Here is an 18,419-nt window from a genome sequence, read left to right as displayed (position 1 = left end):
GTTGGTTAATGTCTAAGGCCTGAAAGTTTGCTTCTGTCATTAATTTGGCCAAACCTTGCCCTTTTATTAGTTTTGTAGGTTTTATTTCAATATCAAATTCCAAGATGTTGGCAATCCATTTTCCTCTTCTGCCCTCCAAGTTTTCTTGAGTGAGTATGTCTTTCACAATGGGACTTGGCACATAAGCTATAACATGGGAGTATAGGATGTAAATCCTAAAGTCTTTAATGGCCTTGACCAAAGCATAAGCTTGCTTCTCCATGATCTGATATTTCATAGGTGCATCTCTAAGAGCTCTACTAAAGAAAGCAATGGGTTTTTCATTTCCTTGGTCATCTTTCTGTAATAAGACAGAAGCAATGGTATGCTGGGAGGCAAAGGAGAAAATGATAAATTCTCTGTCAAATTGAGGATTTGTTAGGACTGGTGTTTGGGTAAGGGCCAATTTTATGCCTTCAAAAGCTTGATTTTCTTCTACTGTCCATTTCACTTTTGAATCCTTCTTTAGCATGTTATTTAGTAATCTGATCAATTCTGCTAAATTTGGGATAAACCTCCTTAAGAAGTTGATCTTTCCCAAGAAGGCTTGTAATTCTTTGATGTTTCTTGGGTGGGGCATTTGTAAGATAGCTTGTATCCTGTCTGGGTCAATTCTAATGCCATCCTTTGAAATGATATGACCTAACAGCTTACCTTCTTCCAAACCAAATAGAGACTTCTTGGGATTCAAGGAAATTCCGTATTTCCTACATGTTAAGAATATCTGTCTCAAGTGCTTCAAGTGTTCTTGGTCAGATTTTGAGAAAGGTGTGAGGTCATCTAAATAAATAACAAGGAAGTCATGAATCTCCTTGGCAAAAGCAATATCCATTACTCTTTGAAATGTAGCCCCTGCATTTTTCAATCCAAAAGGCATTTTTACATATTTGAAGGTTCCCCATGGGGTTGTGAATGCAGTTTTGTCTTGATCATCAGGGTGTACTAGGATCTGATTAAAGCCTGAGAATCCATCAAGTAATGAAATCCTTGAAGCCCCTACCACTCTTTGGAGAATGTGATCCATCTTAGGTAAGGGATAATTATCCTTGAGGGATACTTGGTTCAAATTCCTTAGATCAACACAAAGTCTTATCTCACTAGTTTTCTTTCTTGTGGGCACCAAATTTGAAATCCAGTCAGAGAACCTGATTGGAGCTATGATACCAGCTCTAAACAATTTTTGTACCTCTTTCTCAATTGAAGGGAGAAGCATGGGATTTATCCTTCTCAATTTTTGCTTGAATGGCTTTTGATTAGGCTTGAGGGGGATGGTGTGTTGGATAATAGAGGTGTCATAGGATTTTAAATCCTCATAACTCCATGCAAAGACATCCTGAAACTCTTTGAAGAGGTCAATGTATTTAGGTTTCTGATCAGGAGGTAAGGATGCAGACAATTTTATTCGCTTGGGCTTCTCAATAGTTCCAATGTTGCATTCCTCAATGGCAGCATTAAGGGGCTGCATTTTTTGTTTTCTAGGGACATCATTTGAGTCAAAAATATCCTCCAATGGAGTTAGGCCTGTTGGAAGAAAATTGTCTTTCAATTGTATGACTTCAGCTTCAGCATCAGCTACTTCTTCACCACTGATTTGTTGAATTTCTTATATGTTGTCTTTGTTAAAAATTGTTGGATGTAGAATTTGGTTAGCTGTTTTGAGTGATATTGCTTTTTGGTCCTGTTCACCTAGTATTTGTGACTCACATGCAGCCTCTGTATCAATGTTTAGTCCTGAAAATTCTTGCTGCAAAGTCAAGAAATTATTCATTTGTGTATCATCCTTAAACACTTGCCAGTCCTTGACATTGTTTGGGACAGAGGGTCTGTGTTTTATCTCAGCTGTAAAGAAATGCTTGGGTTTAAAAGGTAATTTACAAGTGCTTGCAAATGTGGCCAAACTATGAGCATGAAGATTATGGGTTCTGGAAATTTTGGTGATTTGAAATTCAGTGAAGGAATTTAGTATTTCAGCAGCAGCAGACCTATAAGATCTCAGTCTTTTGTCATTAGTGACAAAATTTCCCTTTACTTGTTGGATAATTAGGTCCGAATCTCCCATGATTGAAAGTTTTGTGGCCTTCAATGATTTTACGAGTTTGAGGCCTAGTAAAAGAGCTTCATATTCTGCCATATTGTTGGTGCACCTGAAATTTAGTCTATAGGCTCGACCTTCTGCATGATTGCTCAGTTCATTATGAATCCACACCCCAGCTCCTGCCCCAAATTTGTTGATTGACCCATCAAATTTAAGGAACCAGAGGGCTTCTCGGCCAAGGGAAGAATTGTCAACCACTATGGGGCTTGCTATCAACAACTTGAGATCTTGGCTTACACTTGGTTTTTCTTCTTGAACAATTTTGTTTATTGATTGCTCAACCATTGTTTCTAGAGCAGGAGCTTGTTCATTTATATCCTGATCTTGTTTGAGTGTCTCAGTTTCATCATCGTTTGTAGGACCTGTATTGTCATTGAAGAGAATATAGGAGTCTATGTCAGAATGGATAGCATATATGGGAAAGTTTTGAGGTTTTTCTTCACTGCTGACCATGTATTTCATGAGTGTTTCTCTGTATAGTCTCTTTGGTTGCCCAAAGACAGAGATGGTGGCATATGACATGTCTAACTGCAGGGAACCTTGGAGTTTAGCCCCCCATGATCTTGAAAACATCATTCCATACTTGGGTGGGATATCAGCAACTACAACATCCATCAAGACTGTCTTATTGGTGACACACAGAGATCCTTTATTAGGCCTAAACACTTAACTTGGCTGGAGTCAAATGAGAATAGGTCCTTATATGGTCTTGTAATATCTAGATTTAGTTTTTCCATGACTGATTTGGGCATCAGGTCGTGAGAGGCACCTGAGTCAAACATTGCATTGTGTAGTATCTTATCATGAACATGCAAGCTGACATAAAATGGTAAGATTCCTATAACTGATGTCTTTCCATCAACCTCTGCGCCGAAAAGTAGTTCTGGAGTGTCATCCAATATATTGACATCTTCCTTGTTATGAGTAAGTTGAAGGGATCTCTTTGTTACACAGTAATTTGTCACCATTGGTCGCTGTCCCTATCGGCCCGTTTCCATACATTGGAGGATGCATTCCGGGACCCAAAAACACTTGCATTATGTTCCCCTGAGTATGTACTTCATGATTCCTGAAGACACCTTCTGCAAATTATCCCTGGAAAGTACTCTTGTTCCATTGGCGCAGTCCCACAGTATCTTACCCGCGCCAATCACTGAGATCCTCAAAAGAGGGCGCGACCATTGGCGCTCTGTCACAGAACAACACCCGCGCCAGCCCAGTTTGGTAATGATTTTTGCCAAAAGCACGCCCTTCTGCTTTTTCCATTCAGAGCACGAAGTCTTTTGAGGGAAAAATCCACCGGATAGAGGTCGAGAGTCATCATCTATCCTTGACAACTATCCACAGTAGCTTTTCCGAGATAATGCCAATCCACAATGGGTGTCCTGGTTCATCAAATCTTTCTACCTTCTCCATCTATAAATATTTGTCCTCATGCATTAGACAGGAGAAGGCTAGTTGTTGAGTTCTTGAGTTCTTGGAGGAATGCTAGTTGTGATTATCATGAGTGATAATGAAGCATAGAGAGGTTATGCTGCCGGAGAGGAGATACATTGCAAGACACATATAGTTGCTCGCCCAACCAGAGGAAAGGTTCAACGTCAGAACCTTGGTTGTAACTTTTCCTGTCTATTATTAATTAATGAGCGACTGCTATTATAGTTCCAATCTCATTGTCTATTATAGTGATGTGTTGGTTTATTTCTTTTCTGACTGAAATATAGTTGTGCCTTGGTAGATTTTATGTTGGTATCTGTTTCTTCCTTTGCATGTGCAGGTGTCCGTTTATGATCTGCTGGAGCGAGGGAGCGGGAATATCAACTCTGCTTCGACCATAGCGTTGGATTCCAGGTTGGTCTTCTTAATTCACCTTTGATGCATAACTAGGAACTTGCGTGGCAGCGTGGTTTGATTGTGGCTAGTTCTGTTTTAGGCTAGTGGGATCGTCTCTATCCACAGAGGGGATTTAACTATCCAACACTCTTGATTTTTTGTTTATAGATGTTATGTTTGGCCAACTCTGAGAGAGGAATGGCTATCTTCAATTTTCCAATTTCAGCTTCTAAGTCAAAAGGTCTTTCGGATTGGGTTTTAGTGTTCTGGTTAACAACCCTTTCCCTTTCAATGGAATCCTTAGAGCTTTCTTCTTGATTCTCATTTTGACCTTGAGGCTTGTCCTTTTTACTCATCTTTTGAGAAATATTGCTTGGATTATGTTGCGAGGGTGATGTAGCCATTGGTTGTTGATTTGAGGGAGATGCTTCAGTTATTTCTTCAACTGTTATTTCATTTGTAATTGAATCAGTTTTGTCAATTGGCTCTGTGATAATAGCCTTCTTAGGTTGTGGGGTGTCCTTTGTTTTGTCAGGCTGTGTCACATTTATTGTTCTACTTCTCAATTTGTATTGCTTATGAACTTCAAAAACAGCTGTATCATAGCCTTGTTTGAAATCAAACGATTCACCTGATTTGGTTTGGAATTGCTTGATATCATCATCCTTGTGATCTTCTTGTGTTAGAAAAACTTGATTCCCACTGTCCAAACCCATTAGGTTGATGTGAGGGTCCTCATTAGGTTCACTAGATGTGGAAGCCTCAGCATAATTCTCTTGGAAAGGGGGTCTGACATGTTGGTCAGGATCAGTTCTTCCAACATTGGGATTTTGATTCTTTCTAAAGTTTTGGTTTCTTATATTGCTTGTTTGTCCTTCCCATGATGACTTTCTTTCTATGGTTTCCACTCTGTCCCCAAGTCTATCCATACCTTTGATGATTGCATCTAACTTCTGCTCAAATGCTGAAGGTTCTTCCTTAAAGGTAGTTCTTCTTTCAGTTCTGGCCCTATTTCTCTTGGCAATCAAATTTGCCTCTACACTTACTGCTATGTCTTGCATGTCTGCCAAAGTTGCAGGGGCTCTTTCTCTTAATTGATATGCCATATCAGCATCAAACCCATCAGGGAACTTAATTAATGCTAAATCAGGTGGAGGCCTAAGGTTTTGAGGAATGGCACTATAGATAGAATTGAATCTAGTGCAATAGTCTGAGACAGTTTCTTGTGGACCTCTCTTTATGGTGTCATATTCAGATAAAATGTGTAGAGGGTCTTTTTTCTTTTCCCATCTGTTTAGAAAGGACTGGTAAAGAGCACCCGAATTAGCTATAGAGTTTGCAGCCAGTGCCCTGAACCAAGTTCTTACTTCACCTGTCAGACTTTGTACAAAAATTTTCATTCTCACATCATCATCATCTATCTCATAGTTTTCGAAGTAATCTTGCATTTTCTTGGTATGCTGTAAGGCAGTGTATGTACTGGTTCCATCAAAATAATTGATTTTGCCTTGGTAATCCTGAGGCATGGTCCCAGGATTATTGGGCAGCTGGAGGGGTGCATAACGATTAGCCATATTTGGTGGGATAAGTGGGACAACTGGAACAACCGGGACAACGATAGCAGTTTGGGTGTTAGGTGTGGACAATATGTTTTGTGAAGTGGATGATGAAGAGGGGGAGGAATGAGTTGTATGGAGGTGGATAGTTGGCTTAGAAGGGGTGGGAATAAAGGTGTGCTGAACTGCCTCAGGGCTAGATTCAGGAGATTGCTCTGGTTCCTTTTGGCTCTTATGAGTTTTGTGGATCAAAGTTGGATTTTCGAAAACAGGAGGAGGATTTGGGTCAGGATTTGACCTGGTGTGCCTAGTTTTCTTTTTAGGAGCCAACTTCTGAATTTCTTTTTGGTATTTTTCAGGATATTTTTAGAACTACTTCAAGGGACTGCTCAAGCTGTTTTTAGAACCACTGTCTAAGGACAGACAGCAGTTGAAAAATATGCTCTTCCCCAGCGGAGTCGCCAATTATGTTAACACCCAGGTTGTTCCCTTTGACTCCCAAGGGAATACAGTCGGGGTAACCGCTAACCAAGCTTTGGATTACAGTTTCTAGCCCAACTGTAATCAGAGAGGGCTCTCTCTTTAAGATTTATCTCTATTTTGTGAGGTTTTTAGGATAGTTATGAGGTGAGGGTTTGGTTTTATAGTTTGGTTGAGTGATGTCTTTCAGTACCTAAGGTGGAAATCTTCAGACAGTTTTAGTCCATTGGGCAATCGAGTCTGTGGCTACAGGTTGTTTGAAATGTTGAGTGAGATTGTTGAAACTGCAGGGCCATTTAAATATTTCATGAAACAAACTTGAAATTGTGATGGTAAAGTATGTTTAACCAATGGAAGGCAATTAAGAATTTTCCACTAAGCTGGGGGTGTAAGAAAGCGATATATTTCACAGGAGAAGATTTGAATTCCTGAACAATAACCACTGTGAAAGATATAGTCTGGAGGTGCAGCAATTAAGAATTACACCCTTATAACTATAACTGAAGAAAACATTTATTACAGCATAGATTGAGGTTAGGGTATTCTATGAATAAATCCTGAAACTATTCTTTTTCTTTGCCATTAACTATGAAACATAGAACATGAATGGGTTATGAAGAAATAATAAAACACATAACGAAGAGTTTAAAGGAAACTTATTGTGCCATGAAATACGCAGGAATCCTGTGGCATTCAACAAACACACACAATGCCTCAGACAACCCAGAACTTTGGAAATTCCATCAGCCTTTGTATTAATACTCTAAACATTTACAGCATAATATCTCTAAAAGAGAAAATCAACAACAACCCCTGCTATCTTCGGCGAGGGGGAATATATACAATCGGTTATACAAAATATCTGAACCGCTGAGTCACTTGAGAAATAAATACATTCACCAACTTTACAGAATAGCAGATAAGGAAGTTATTACTGCTCTAAATACAAAATGAATGCTCTTTAATTCTGTCAGAAGTCTTTTTGACCTTTGGAGGCCACTGAGTCGGCTGAGCGTTCTGTATTAATGCTGAATGATGTGTCTTTATGGCTTTGTCATGCTGTAGCTTTCTCGGCCCTGTCATCTGTAACTGTCAGTGCTGCTTTAGTGGCCGAATTGGTTTGCTGAGTTGGCTCAATCTATTCTTCTTCAGAAATACTGAATGCATCAAATTTTCCTGTACATGATGACTTATGTTTTTTGATGAAAAAATTGATGAAAGGCTCTTGATTACAGTATCAACTGTATCATTTTGGTCCACCATTCCTGTGTGGGCAATTGATGTCTCAAAATTGCATCTAAGGTCTCATCTGCCTCTGTATATTTGTAGAAGTTTGGAGGCACTTCAAACAAATGTTTGATCTCATTCATAATGAAAAATAAGTTCTCTACTCTGTCATAGAGACTTTGCCCAGATGCTGGCCCTGTTTCTTCTGAGGTACTTTGGCTTATAGTGATCAGATTGGTGGCAAATGTATTGACCCTTTTTGCATAGTTCTCATGTGATAGCAGCCTCCTTGCGCTGTTCAGTAAGACAGGAAGACCTCTGCTTTGTAATGCTGCAAACTTATCCATGAATTTGTTTACTTCTGTTTGCATGTCCTGGCTTCTTCTTTCCAATGTTTGTACCAGGCTTCTCAATGTAAGGACCCTCTTTATCAGCAGGATGGTTTCAGTTCTATTGGGGATTCCTATTGCTGCCATCTGAGGACCTGTACGGTTATTGAGCACGTTAATCATTATGTTGGCTATCTCAGGCATATTGCCTAGAGATGCCCTTTCTCTCTGGACTTCCTTGTGTGCTTTGCCTATGAGCTCCATTTGCTCATGAATGGTCTCTATATACTGCCATTGATCTGTGATTGATTGGCCAATGTTGGCCCATAAGACTGTCTTGACCTCAGCCACCACTTTATCAAGGGTGAGCTCTTTCTCCAGCTCCTTTATCTTCTCCTTGAGAGCTTTCACTTCTCTTCCTTTTTCAGCTATGCTTTGCTTAGATTTGTCATATTTTTCATTCAGCTTAGCTAAATTCTCCCTGGCTTCATTTAGCTCTGCCATTTGGGCTTCTAGGGCCTGGATTTCATTCTTCAGCTTCTGCATGTCAAGGCTTGGAGCCTGCTCTGATGTTGGTGCTGGTGCTGATGTAGATGGCGCTGTTTGAGCTGTCTGCTCTGTAGGAGGAGCACTAGTTTGAGGGGGTTCCTCAAGGTTGATTATTTGTGGAGGTGGCTGAGATGTTTGGCCTCCTTCCTTCTGTTGTAGGGCTGCCTGCAGTGCAGCCTATGATTCTCCCAATTTCTCTTCTGTCTAGATCAACTGTTTGTATAATGATGTCAGCATGGCTACTGCATCTTGGTCATGCCTTAGCTGGGCAACCTCTTCTGTTTGTGGGTGAAGAGTTGCTAGGATCTTAACCATTTTTCTTAGTGTTGCCGTATCTGCATCTCTTATTTTCAACAGCGCTTGTATAGCTTTGGTGTCCTTGGGATCATGCCCAAGTTCTATGATGATATCCTCCAATGCTTTGATTCAGTTGTCTTTTGCTTGAGAGGATGCTTTCTCCAACTCAATTTGGGTAGCTGTATTGTTTAGGCTATTTTCCAACCTATAATTAACCAATGTTTTGTCTGCAAGAGTGGCATATACCATCTCACCCGTTTGCTTGTGCAATTCAATCTGATCCATAGGGTGGATGTCTTTTGCAAGGACCTCAAAGTTGGTCCTTATATAGTCTGCAGCTGACTGTGGCTGCAGCATGGTTGGCATGAAATGACTCATTATCATTTTCCCCTCTTGTACATCATATGCAGACATCAACCTCTGTTGGTTTGTAGGAGCCATTTTCAATAAGTGATTGTACAGCTGTATCCTAAGTGGCTCATTCCTCTTTTTGATATCAATAAATTGTTGTTTGATGCCTGTTTCAGCTTTCCGTTGCTGGCTTGAGGAGCTGACTTCTCCTCCAAGGGTTCTTTCTTGTTCCTGCTGAAAGGAACTGGCAGATGCCTCCATGCTCGGTGGGCCCATGCCCAATGATTGCCCAATAGGCATTTCTTCTTCTGAGAGGGGATTCATTCTCTGCCTTTTCTCCCCTTGATTTGTGGATGTGGTGAGGGGAGTCTCCTGCTCTCTATCCCTCTTCTTTCCCTTTTCTTCTTTCTGTGGAGTTTGTAGTACTGAGGCCTCCACTGTCTTTTCTTGCCTAGGAGGCACATTCTTTTGAGCCTGTTGCTCAATGGATACTGGGGTTTCAGCTGTTTGTTCTTGTTGTATTGGCTGCCCCTCTTTTTGCCCTTCTTCTTGCTGTTCTACTTGCTTTTATGCTTGCTATTCTGCTATAGGAGGTGGTTGTTCCTGCTCCATCTGCTTCCCTTTATCCTTGCTGGATTCTTGTTGAATAGTTCTGGCTGCTTGCTGTTGGGTTGTAGAGGATGAAGCAATAGCTCCAAGTTGCCTTTGATAGGAAGAGGAAACCTGCCCACAAGTTTCCAAGTCAGCCTCTTTCTCAAAATTCTTTGCCTCTCTTTGTAGCATTTTCTCTCTAGTAATTGCCTCTTCTCGAGTGCCCTCTTCCCAACTTAATAAATTGGCATATTTCTCAATGTGAGGCAATCTGATGTGAGCATAGCCACCCAATTTATGTTTTACCCTCCTGAGAGAAATGAAATGATTAGGGTCATAAGGTACCCAGCGGAAACTAGTTTCTAATTGGAGGGTCTCTAGGATCCTATCTGCTTCCTTCCATCCCTCCTCCCTTTGGTTGTAAAGAAATGGGCCTAGCTGGTTCCTGACCTTTAGTTGCACCTTCTTGTTTTTGCTGTGGAAATGGACCTGGTCTGCATTTCCAAACTGTCTGAAATACTCCAAGGCAAATAGTCTCATAGGGACATATCTTGGCAGCCTATAAGGGCTCAACTCACAGCCATATATTCTGATTACTGTATGGTGTTAGTAAAAGTACCAATCACCAATGCTGTAGGTCTTCGAGAGATGGAGTATTCTCTCCATCTCATCAGTCAATCTTGGAGGAGGGACACCAAATAACAAAGTCATAGCTGGATGAATGAAAAGGTCTATGAATTCACAGTATGTGTATGGTGAACGGGAGGTGTAATGAAAAACTGAGGTCCAAAATACTACAGACCTTGGATTTCCCTGGGCATCAAGTTTCTTGAGAGAAATAGGGAAACTGCCAGGTTGATAAAATAGGAACAGATGATAGATGTATGAGGTGTATCTGAACACCTTTTCCCTTTTTAGATTCATCAGTTGTTCATGAATCTTATTTGCAATATACTCAGCATAGTCATAGTGCACAGCAGGAGGCTTTCCAGGAGAAAATAAGGACAGCATGGCCATTATGGTGTCATCAACATCCTCAACTCCCTTGTACCCCAGGACATAGCTGATCAAATCCACCAACATCTTGCCCAAGTCATTGAGATATGGATTTCCAATAGGAGGTGTTCTCAGAGCTTCAGAGCTTGGCTGAATAAATAACTGATTAATCTTGATGACCTGGGCACTGGACAGCCTGCCCCCCTTCTTTAATAAGTCCATCATGGAGAGAGGAGTCAATGGTCTTGCAGAATGAAAGTTCAGCATTTGATTTATGGCCTCAGGGGTGATATGGAACAAGACTGCACCTGATGTACTGAGGACAGCTCTTTGACAGGGATCATAGTTCTCACAACATCTATGGATCAGGTCTGGAAGGACATTGACTTGAGGGAGGTTGTAAATGGGCAAGTTGGAGTCCCAAATCCCTAAAATATCAGCTCCACTGAGGTGTTGAGCTTTTAATTCATTTAGCATATGAATATTAAATTTGGAATTCATTGAGAATATGTCTATCATCTGATAATCTTTATCCCCCAGGGCCTTCCATTCTAACTCTCTTTGTGGGGCATTCAGAGGTTGAATATTCAGGGCCACTGGTGTTTCCATGGTTAAGTAGTACTATGACTTGTACTAGAACTGGTTTCAGTGGGCAGAACAACACAGAGGGGTACTTTTGCAACAGTGAGGCAAATTGCAAGGAAAAATGTGGTAAACTGTGGTGAGAATAGTTTAAAGTGCTCCAAAAAAAGTTAATTGAGCATATGCAGGGAGTAGTACCACTGTTTTCTGGGTGAATTTGTGCAGCTCAGGTTTTAAGTCCACGAATGCGCGGACTGACTGTAGGTTTTGTGAAAACTTTGCTAAACGATGCTCTGCAGGTGAATTTCGACTCAACAATTGAAAATGAAGGCTGGCCACCGGGGATTTGCCAGTAAATACAAGCTTCCTCACTCTTTTTAACTCAGTTTCGGATAATTATGGACACAACCAAGCGCGGAGGGAATGATTTGGATAAATACCTGGTGAATTGCCGGCACTGGTTACAAATGCAGGTGGGTTGAAGGCGCCAATGGTCTTCGGGTTGATTTCTGCAGGTTGGCGACGGATAGTCGTAATTTTCATGCAGAGGTAAGCAACAGTCTTTTTGGCAAAAGTGACAAAAAACACGAATTTTGGCTAAAATATGGACTTTTTGGGTTATTGGCGCTTTTTTTGGATGACGTTAGCATGATGTCATCAGGTGGGGTCAGGGTCGGGTGACGTCAGCATGATGTCATTGAGTGACGTGGCGGCCTGTGAGTGGTCCACGGGGATTTCATAGGTGGCGGACATGTCGGAGCACTGGCGGGCGGGGGTGCTGACAGGGCGCCGAGTCGAACTGATGTGGGCATGACGTAGCAATGACGTGGGCATGGCGGTAAAGCACAAGCGGTAAGTGGTTTTTCTCAGACCGCTCTGGATACGTTCATGGTATTGTCAGAGGGCGGCCCGAGAAAATATGGGGGTGACGCGCGGCAGAGGTCTGACGTCACCCTCAGACAGTTTCTCGGGCAGTAAAGTGCGGTCATCGAGGCCAACCCGATATGAATCTGGGCCGTCGGATGAAAAAACCCAGATCCGACGGTCGATGGATCGCTAAGTCGCGAGGACAATACGGCAGCAGTGCCGGAATATTTTAATATTTTCTGAGAAATACGTGCCTGGCGGGGACTTTGGATTTTGGCGAATTATATGGGTTTTTCAATGTATTGTTTATGAAAATGCGTATTGCGCCAAAGTTTGGGTAAAGCGGAAGAATGGGTTTTTTGGTGCATTTTGCAAATAACGCGGGTTAGGGGTAATAGTGGGTTTTTTACAAGGTCTTTTTGCAAATGAAGTGGGTAAATGGTTTCAAAGGTTTCTGAAGGGAAAAGAGGGGTAGGGCTTGGGTTGTTAAACTGACCAGAGGTCAATTTAATCCCTGACTTTGGACATATGGCTATAATTCCAGGGGGGGGGGAATTTATAGATTGCTTGGGGTTTATACACCATAGTGTTTATAATAGTAAGGGAAAAGGGGAACATAGGGGATTTAGATAATAAGAAGTTAGGGGTTAATATGAGTGGAAGAGAGGGTGAGGAGGGAAAACACTAAGTTTTTATATGGAATCAACTTAGTTTAGGAAGTAGATCAAAATGAAAAGATTTTTACACAAGAAATGTGGCTTTTAAAGAAACAAGAACCAACATAAGACCTTGGTTACTTTCATGAACATAGCTGCTAATAGGATGTTAGCAATGAATGTGAGGGGGGGAACTAGGAAGTTAGACATGCTCCATTGAGTTGCTGCAAAGTGATGGATAAGAGGACCTTCCCTATCCATTTGATGTTTCCTTTATGTTAGACCAGCAAAATTAAAGGAATGACATTTCTGCAACCCCATCTACCTACCCATCTACTTAACTAGCATTTTTTGTTTCTTCATGGAGGGTGCACTTAGACTTGCAGACCCTCATGTGCCTTTTCTTTTCCTTTGGCTTTTTCTTTTGATTTTCTATCTAAGGCTAGCCTTATTGCTTCCAAGGCCCCAGATTAAGCAGTTGGTAACCTTAATTCTCTACCTAACTACTGGTCTTCCAAGATTAAACAGTTTGGACAGACTTCTTTCTCTATTCTACAACCAGAAATTGAAACATGGCATGATCTAGATTAGGATGTTGGACCATCCATCCCAAAATTCAGTCAACATCAAGCTATGTACACATATTTCCTTCTCTTGGAAATATGGGATCTTTGCATCACCAAAGCAGAGCATATTTGGAACTTTCCTTTGCCAATCATGAAATATGAAACCTATTTATTGGTATAGGTATTTAACAATAGGAAAACTCACAGTTTTTCTATTGCACATTGTGAGCAGATCGTAGCTTCCTTCCACAAAAAGTTACCAATGTTGGAAAGCTCTCACTGAGCTCTACAATGGGTCTTCATCAGTGTTTGATGATTTGACACTTCACTAGGAAGCCCTTTCTCCAAGAAAGGTCACTTCGTCGCCTCTCAAAATCGAATTTCGTCATAAAGAGACACTTGTACTTTGAGGTGCACCTCCCCTTAATATTGATCATACAATATTCTGACTTTCTTCATCAGTAACCATCCTTTACTCATGTTTTCATGGTCCCCATTGGGCCTACTCTGTGTGGCAGCGTCTTTGAGTCACCCTTGTTCATAGCATCTGTGATGAGTCACCCTTGCATTCTTGGAGTCTATTTCATGTCCCATCAACTCATGTCATAATATTCCATCCATACCTGTAAAGCGTTCATCCTGTATTGCCCATTTTGGCCTCCAGCCATACTATCCCCATCTCCTCCAGAGTTGAGTCATTTGCTACTAGGTCAACCATGCACTTTATGCTCTGACAAGGGTAGTTGTGTGTTTGTCCCTCGGTCCCTTTTCCCCATTGTCCTTAGTGTCAGCCCATCAGTCACATTACTATTTTCCCTCATGCTTTAGTTGAGGATCCTCATTGCCTCATCTATTGCGAGCCTTATTTTGTTTATTCCAGAAGAATGACCTAGAGGGTGGTGTATCTCGGTTCTAGCTTCCATTGATGTTTAGCGCCTTGGATCGAGAAGAGGGTCTCATTATTTCCCTTTGACTTGGTTGTTTCATGTTCGTGATCCATACACTTGATGGTCTAGTGATGCAGTAGATTGTACCAATGATTCTCGGGTGTGTGTGAGATGTTTTAGACATCATGAGGGGGTGGCCCTTCACGTATTCCCCCACATGCCCGGATGCATATCTACTATGCTATAAACACAGATGCAATTCTACAGAGTTGATGGTTTCAGTTCCTACCAATCGTAGTGTTCATAGCATACACGTATCCTCTAGATGATCCATTCAGTTTTGAAAAACCCTTCCTTGTTCAATAGGGCTTCTTTGGTTGTTCTACCCTCCTTCCCACCCATCTTTGAGGGAAGGGACTTTGTATCTCATGTACTCATATATTATTGTATTTAGTCTTGGCTCATATTTTTACCAGGTGTATTATGTATATGGGACACATTCTATTATTTTCTGGCTCTAAGCATGTCATGTACCATTCAATGTGTACTTTATTCCTCAGTTTCATATTTTTGGGTGAAACATTATTTTTGTACTAAGTTATCTCAGTGCATATGGGTATGCCTCCCCCGCCTCATTGAGGTCCGGTACCACAACATAAAATCAGACTTGCATTAGTCTCACCCCCTTTGTCACTATCCTCTCTCAGATTCAGCTTCATTAGTCTCTCTCTCTCTCTCCTTGACTCCCCTGTGTTGTCTAAGTGATTGTTTCTTTACAACGTAGTTCGGTCATACGTTTTTCTCCTAACACTCATACGCTGGGGGGAAATCTATTATCACCAAAAAATTGATCATCTAACCTAATTTACTATATGGATTGAAGTACACAACGTAAATCCAATTTTACCATAGTAAAATTTCTTTCACTATGAGAAATGACCTAATAAACCACCTTTATTAAGTAATTTATAGTTAAACCTATGAATAATAATTAAATAATTCACTATTTATTTTATTTTCTTCTAAGAATAATTAATTAAACCATTTTTTAATTATTATTCCTTGTTAAATTTGACCCAATCATGAAAAATAAACTGATAAATCATTATTTATCTTATTTTTCTCTAAGAATAACTAATTAATCATTAATTAATTACTATTCTTTGTTAAATTTGACTAAATCCCTTAGGAATAATTAAATAGATTATTATTTGTTTATTATTCTTTAACTAATTCCTTGAGATAATAAATAATTCATTTATTTATTTATTATTTCTTGATAAAAGTTTAAATACTTTTTCCCTCCTAAACAAATATAATAAAATATTCCAAGTGGTAATTCAAAGAATGGGATCAATAATATTTTATTATTGCTCATTATTCAAGCATAAATCAATATTTTGTTATAAATAGGAGGGTTTTGTATTCATTATTCAATTTTGATTATTTTCATTGTTGCACTCATTGTTCTAACTCTTATTATTTCATTGTCGCACACAATATTTTTACTAGGTTTATGCATTATAGAGTGGAGAGACCCTACAGAAGCTAAAGACGTTCAAGGATAGCCAAGAACCCATCCCATAGAGGGGGGTTGATAACATCTATCTGTTCTCTTCATAGGTGTTATTATTAAATTATTCTTTACATATCTGGTTTCCATTGGATGTTTGGGGTTATTACTCTTTCTTTCACTATGATCGTAGCATAGATCAGAATTTTGGCAAGTTTTGTTTCTATAAATAGTTGCATATCTACAACATTTGGAAATCATTTCTATTGTTGAGATTGTTTGTCATCCACAACCTTAAGTGGGTTCTTTTCATACATCATTGAGAAGAAAACACTAAAACATCTACTGCGAGTAATCTAGAGATATTTTGGCGAATGTAAGGATAATTCATTTACCCTCCCTCTGGAGTAGGATAGTGCTTTATTTGGGATTTGATATACCAACTTTTTAATTTCAAATATCTATATTTTTATATATTCATAGAGGATTTTAACACCCTCTTTGTGCCTTTTTCAGAATTGGCTCTCATGCTTCTTTAGCTCGATCTAATTAAGGAAACATTTAGGGGAGAAATTTCACAAATGGGATATTTTTTAGACATTTTTTGTAGAAAATATTCACCAATTTGGTTAAAAGTTTTCCTATTATTTACATATATATGATTAAATGGATGATATTCATGAAAAATTTCCCAATTTTAATAGTAAATTACATGGTTTTTATTGAATATTCACCTGCATTTTATAAATATGGATTTTCAAACCAAAATAGTTTCCCACAATATTATATAGTTGAGAAATATTAAATCCTTATAAAATACCCTCAATTTAATTTTTTGCATCAATAATCCTGTGCAATTTATTTCTTTTGCCCAGGTTGATAATGCCATTACATTTTAAGCCCTATGTAGCAATATCCTCATTAATATATCAAAATTACCCAAATTGTAGAAGGTTGTGCGTAGTATATGAATTTTGAAATCTAAAATGCTAGGAAGTGCATTCTGCTACAATTTGGTGACCTGATTCACATTCAACTGTGAACATACATAGTTAGTTCATGTAATCTAATCTTTAGTAATTTCATTATCCTCGTGCAATTAATCCACACCATTTTCAAATTTCAATTTACATCAATTGTTTTCCAAAGGGGTTGCACATAATTGATTCCACAATCAACAATCTTATGGCCCAACACTACAATTTTGAGGCCCAAACACCACTATAGTATGGAAACTTCTATCTACATTTATTTTACCACAATCTATTAGGCCACGTTGCACCCAAAAATAACATTGTATCCACTATAGTGGAAAGAAGTATTCTACTAAAGATCCACAGATCCATTGTATTGAGGAGCATTGCTATATCAAAGATTCGGGTATGAATTAAAAAAGAAGAAGCAACCAATGAAATTTAAACATGGTAATATCCCAACATCTATTATGAGCATGATAAAGGAGAATGTCTTGCATCAATGTTTCCCATTTCACAGTGAAAAGTGAATTATGAAAGCCCAACTTATAAAAAAATGACTCTAAAATGGTATTGTGTCTTGTAGCTTTGAACTAATGTTTTTAGAATTGGTAGTTGTTATCAAGGCTAGAAAAGTGAATCTAAGTTCAAGAAGACAAACCCCTAAATTTGAAACACTGATGGGAGAAAAAATGTGTGAAATTCTATCATGACATTGAGTTGATGATCTATGATCCATGGACACTGAATTGGATGTTTAATGAAATTTTGAAGCTTTGGTAACAAAGAATGATGCCAAAACCTTACGATTGACAAAATAATGACAAAAAATTAAAACTCTAAAATTCAACATCAAATTTTCCATCACTGGAGGAGCTTCTTAACCTTTCTACTAGAAAGAATGACTTATAAATTTAGATAAGGTCCAATCAATATGGGATCTTAGATCTGCTAATCTATTGAAAATAATCCCTTAGATCTAGAAATATTCCTACAATATTTCATCTAAAATATTGAGATATATATTTATTAAGTATAATTTTACTAAATCATATGGTTATCCACAATAATTTTATACAAAGGAAAATTATTATTATCTGATCTATGCCATTAAAAAAACATCTTACTTTTAAATAGAAACTAACATGTTAGATATTGTGAACACAAAGAAAAGAGTAGCATATCTTAAATCCTAACTCTGTGCAAGTTGAACAAATAAAGAATTGTAGATTTGTTAGTTGCAGATCTACTACAAAGGAATGTCAAATTTACCATCCAAATGTAGAATATCTCTCAAATATACCATATTATATCTAAAGTAGATCTGAAATACCCTATGTCAACATTAGCATATTATCAAATCTAAAATAGTAAGTATATATCATCAATTTACTATTAGATTATCAAATTTTACTATTAGATCTAAATTAGATCTACCCGGATCTACTTATCATCATAAGCTCTAAGAGTCTATGCTCTGATACCATATGTAATGACAACATAGAAATTTTACATCAATACAAAGTATTAAATTAATCAATACATAAAAATTCATTTGACCAACAAATAATTTAAAAGATCATGAGATAAACAAACTTACCTTTAAGCGATGATATTTCTTACTAGATATTTCAAAGTGGTTGCATTGTCTCATTTCCACCAACCACAAATATTTTGGGGATGACACTCCACCTAACCATAGGCTAAACTCAACATAATCTTTTGACTGTTGGTCACTCCCGAGCCCTCAATCAACTACTGCTACTTGTGACTCCTTTCGTTTCTTACCATTCTCTCCCACAAGAATTCCTCGTTATTTTCTCCCTTTTCAGCCATTAAATAGAACAAACTATTCCAAAAATAGAAAGGGAATTAGAAAGGGATCTGCATGTACAGAATCCATGTGTCATCATTGCAAAAAAAATTTATGACTTTTTGTGTTCTTACTATTTATAGTTTATTTTTATATGTATTTATTCAAAACTTCAGTTTATTATTTGTTATTTTATTTATTTGTATATCAATATTATT

This window comes from Pinus tabuliformis, chromosome 1_2 (genome assembly GCF_031772625.1).
Source record: "Pinus tabuliformis cultivar Carrire ecotype Pingquan chromosome 1_2, CPIR1, whole genome shotgun sequence".
Classification (NCBI taxonomy): domain Eukaryota; kingdom Viridiplantae; phylum Streptophyta; class Pinopsida; order Pinales; family Pinaceae; genus Pinus; species Pinus tabuliformis.
Note: the sequence above shows the minus strand (reverse complement) of the source record.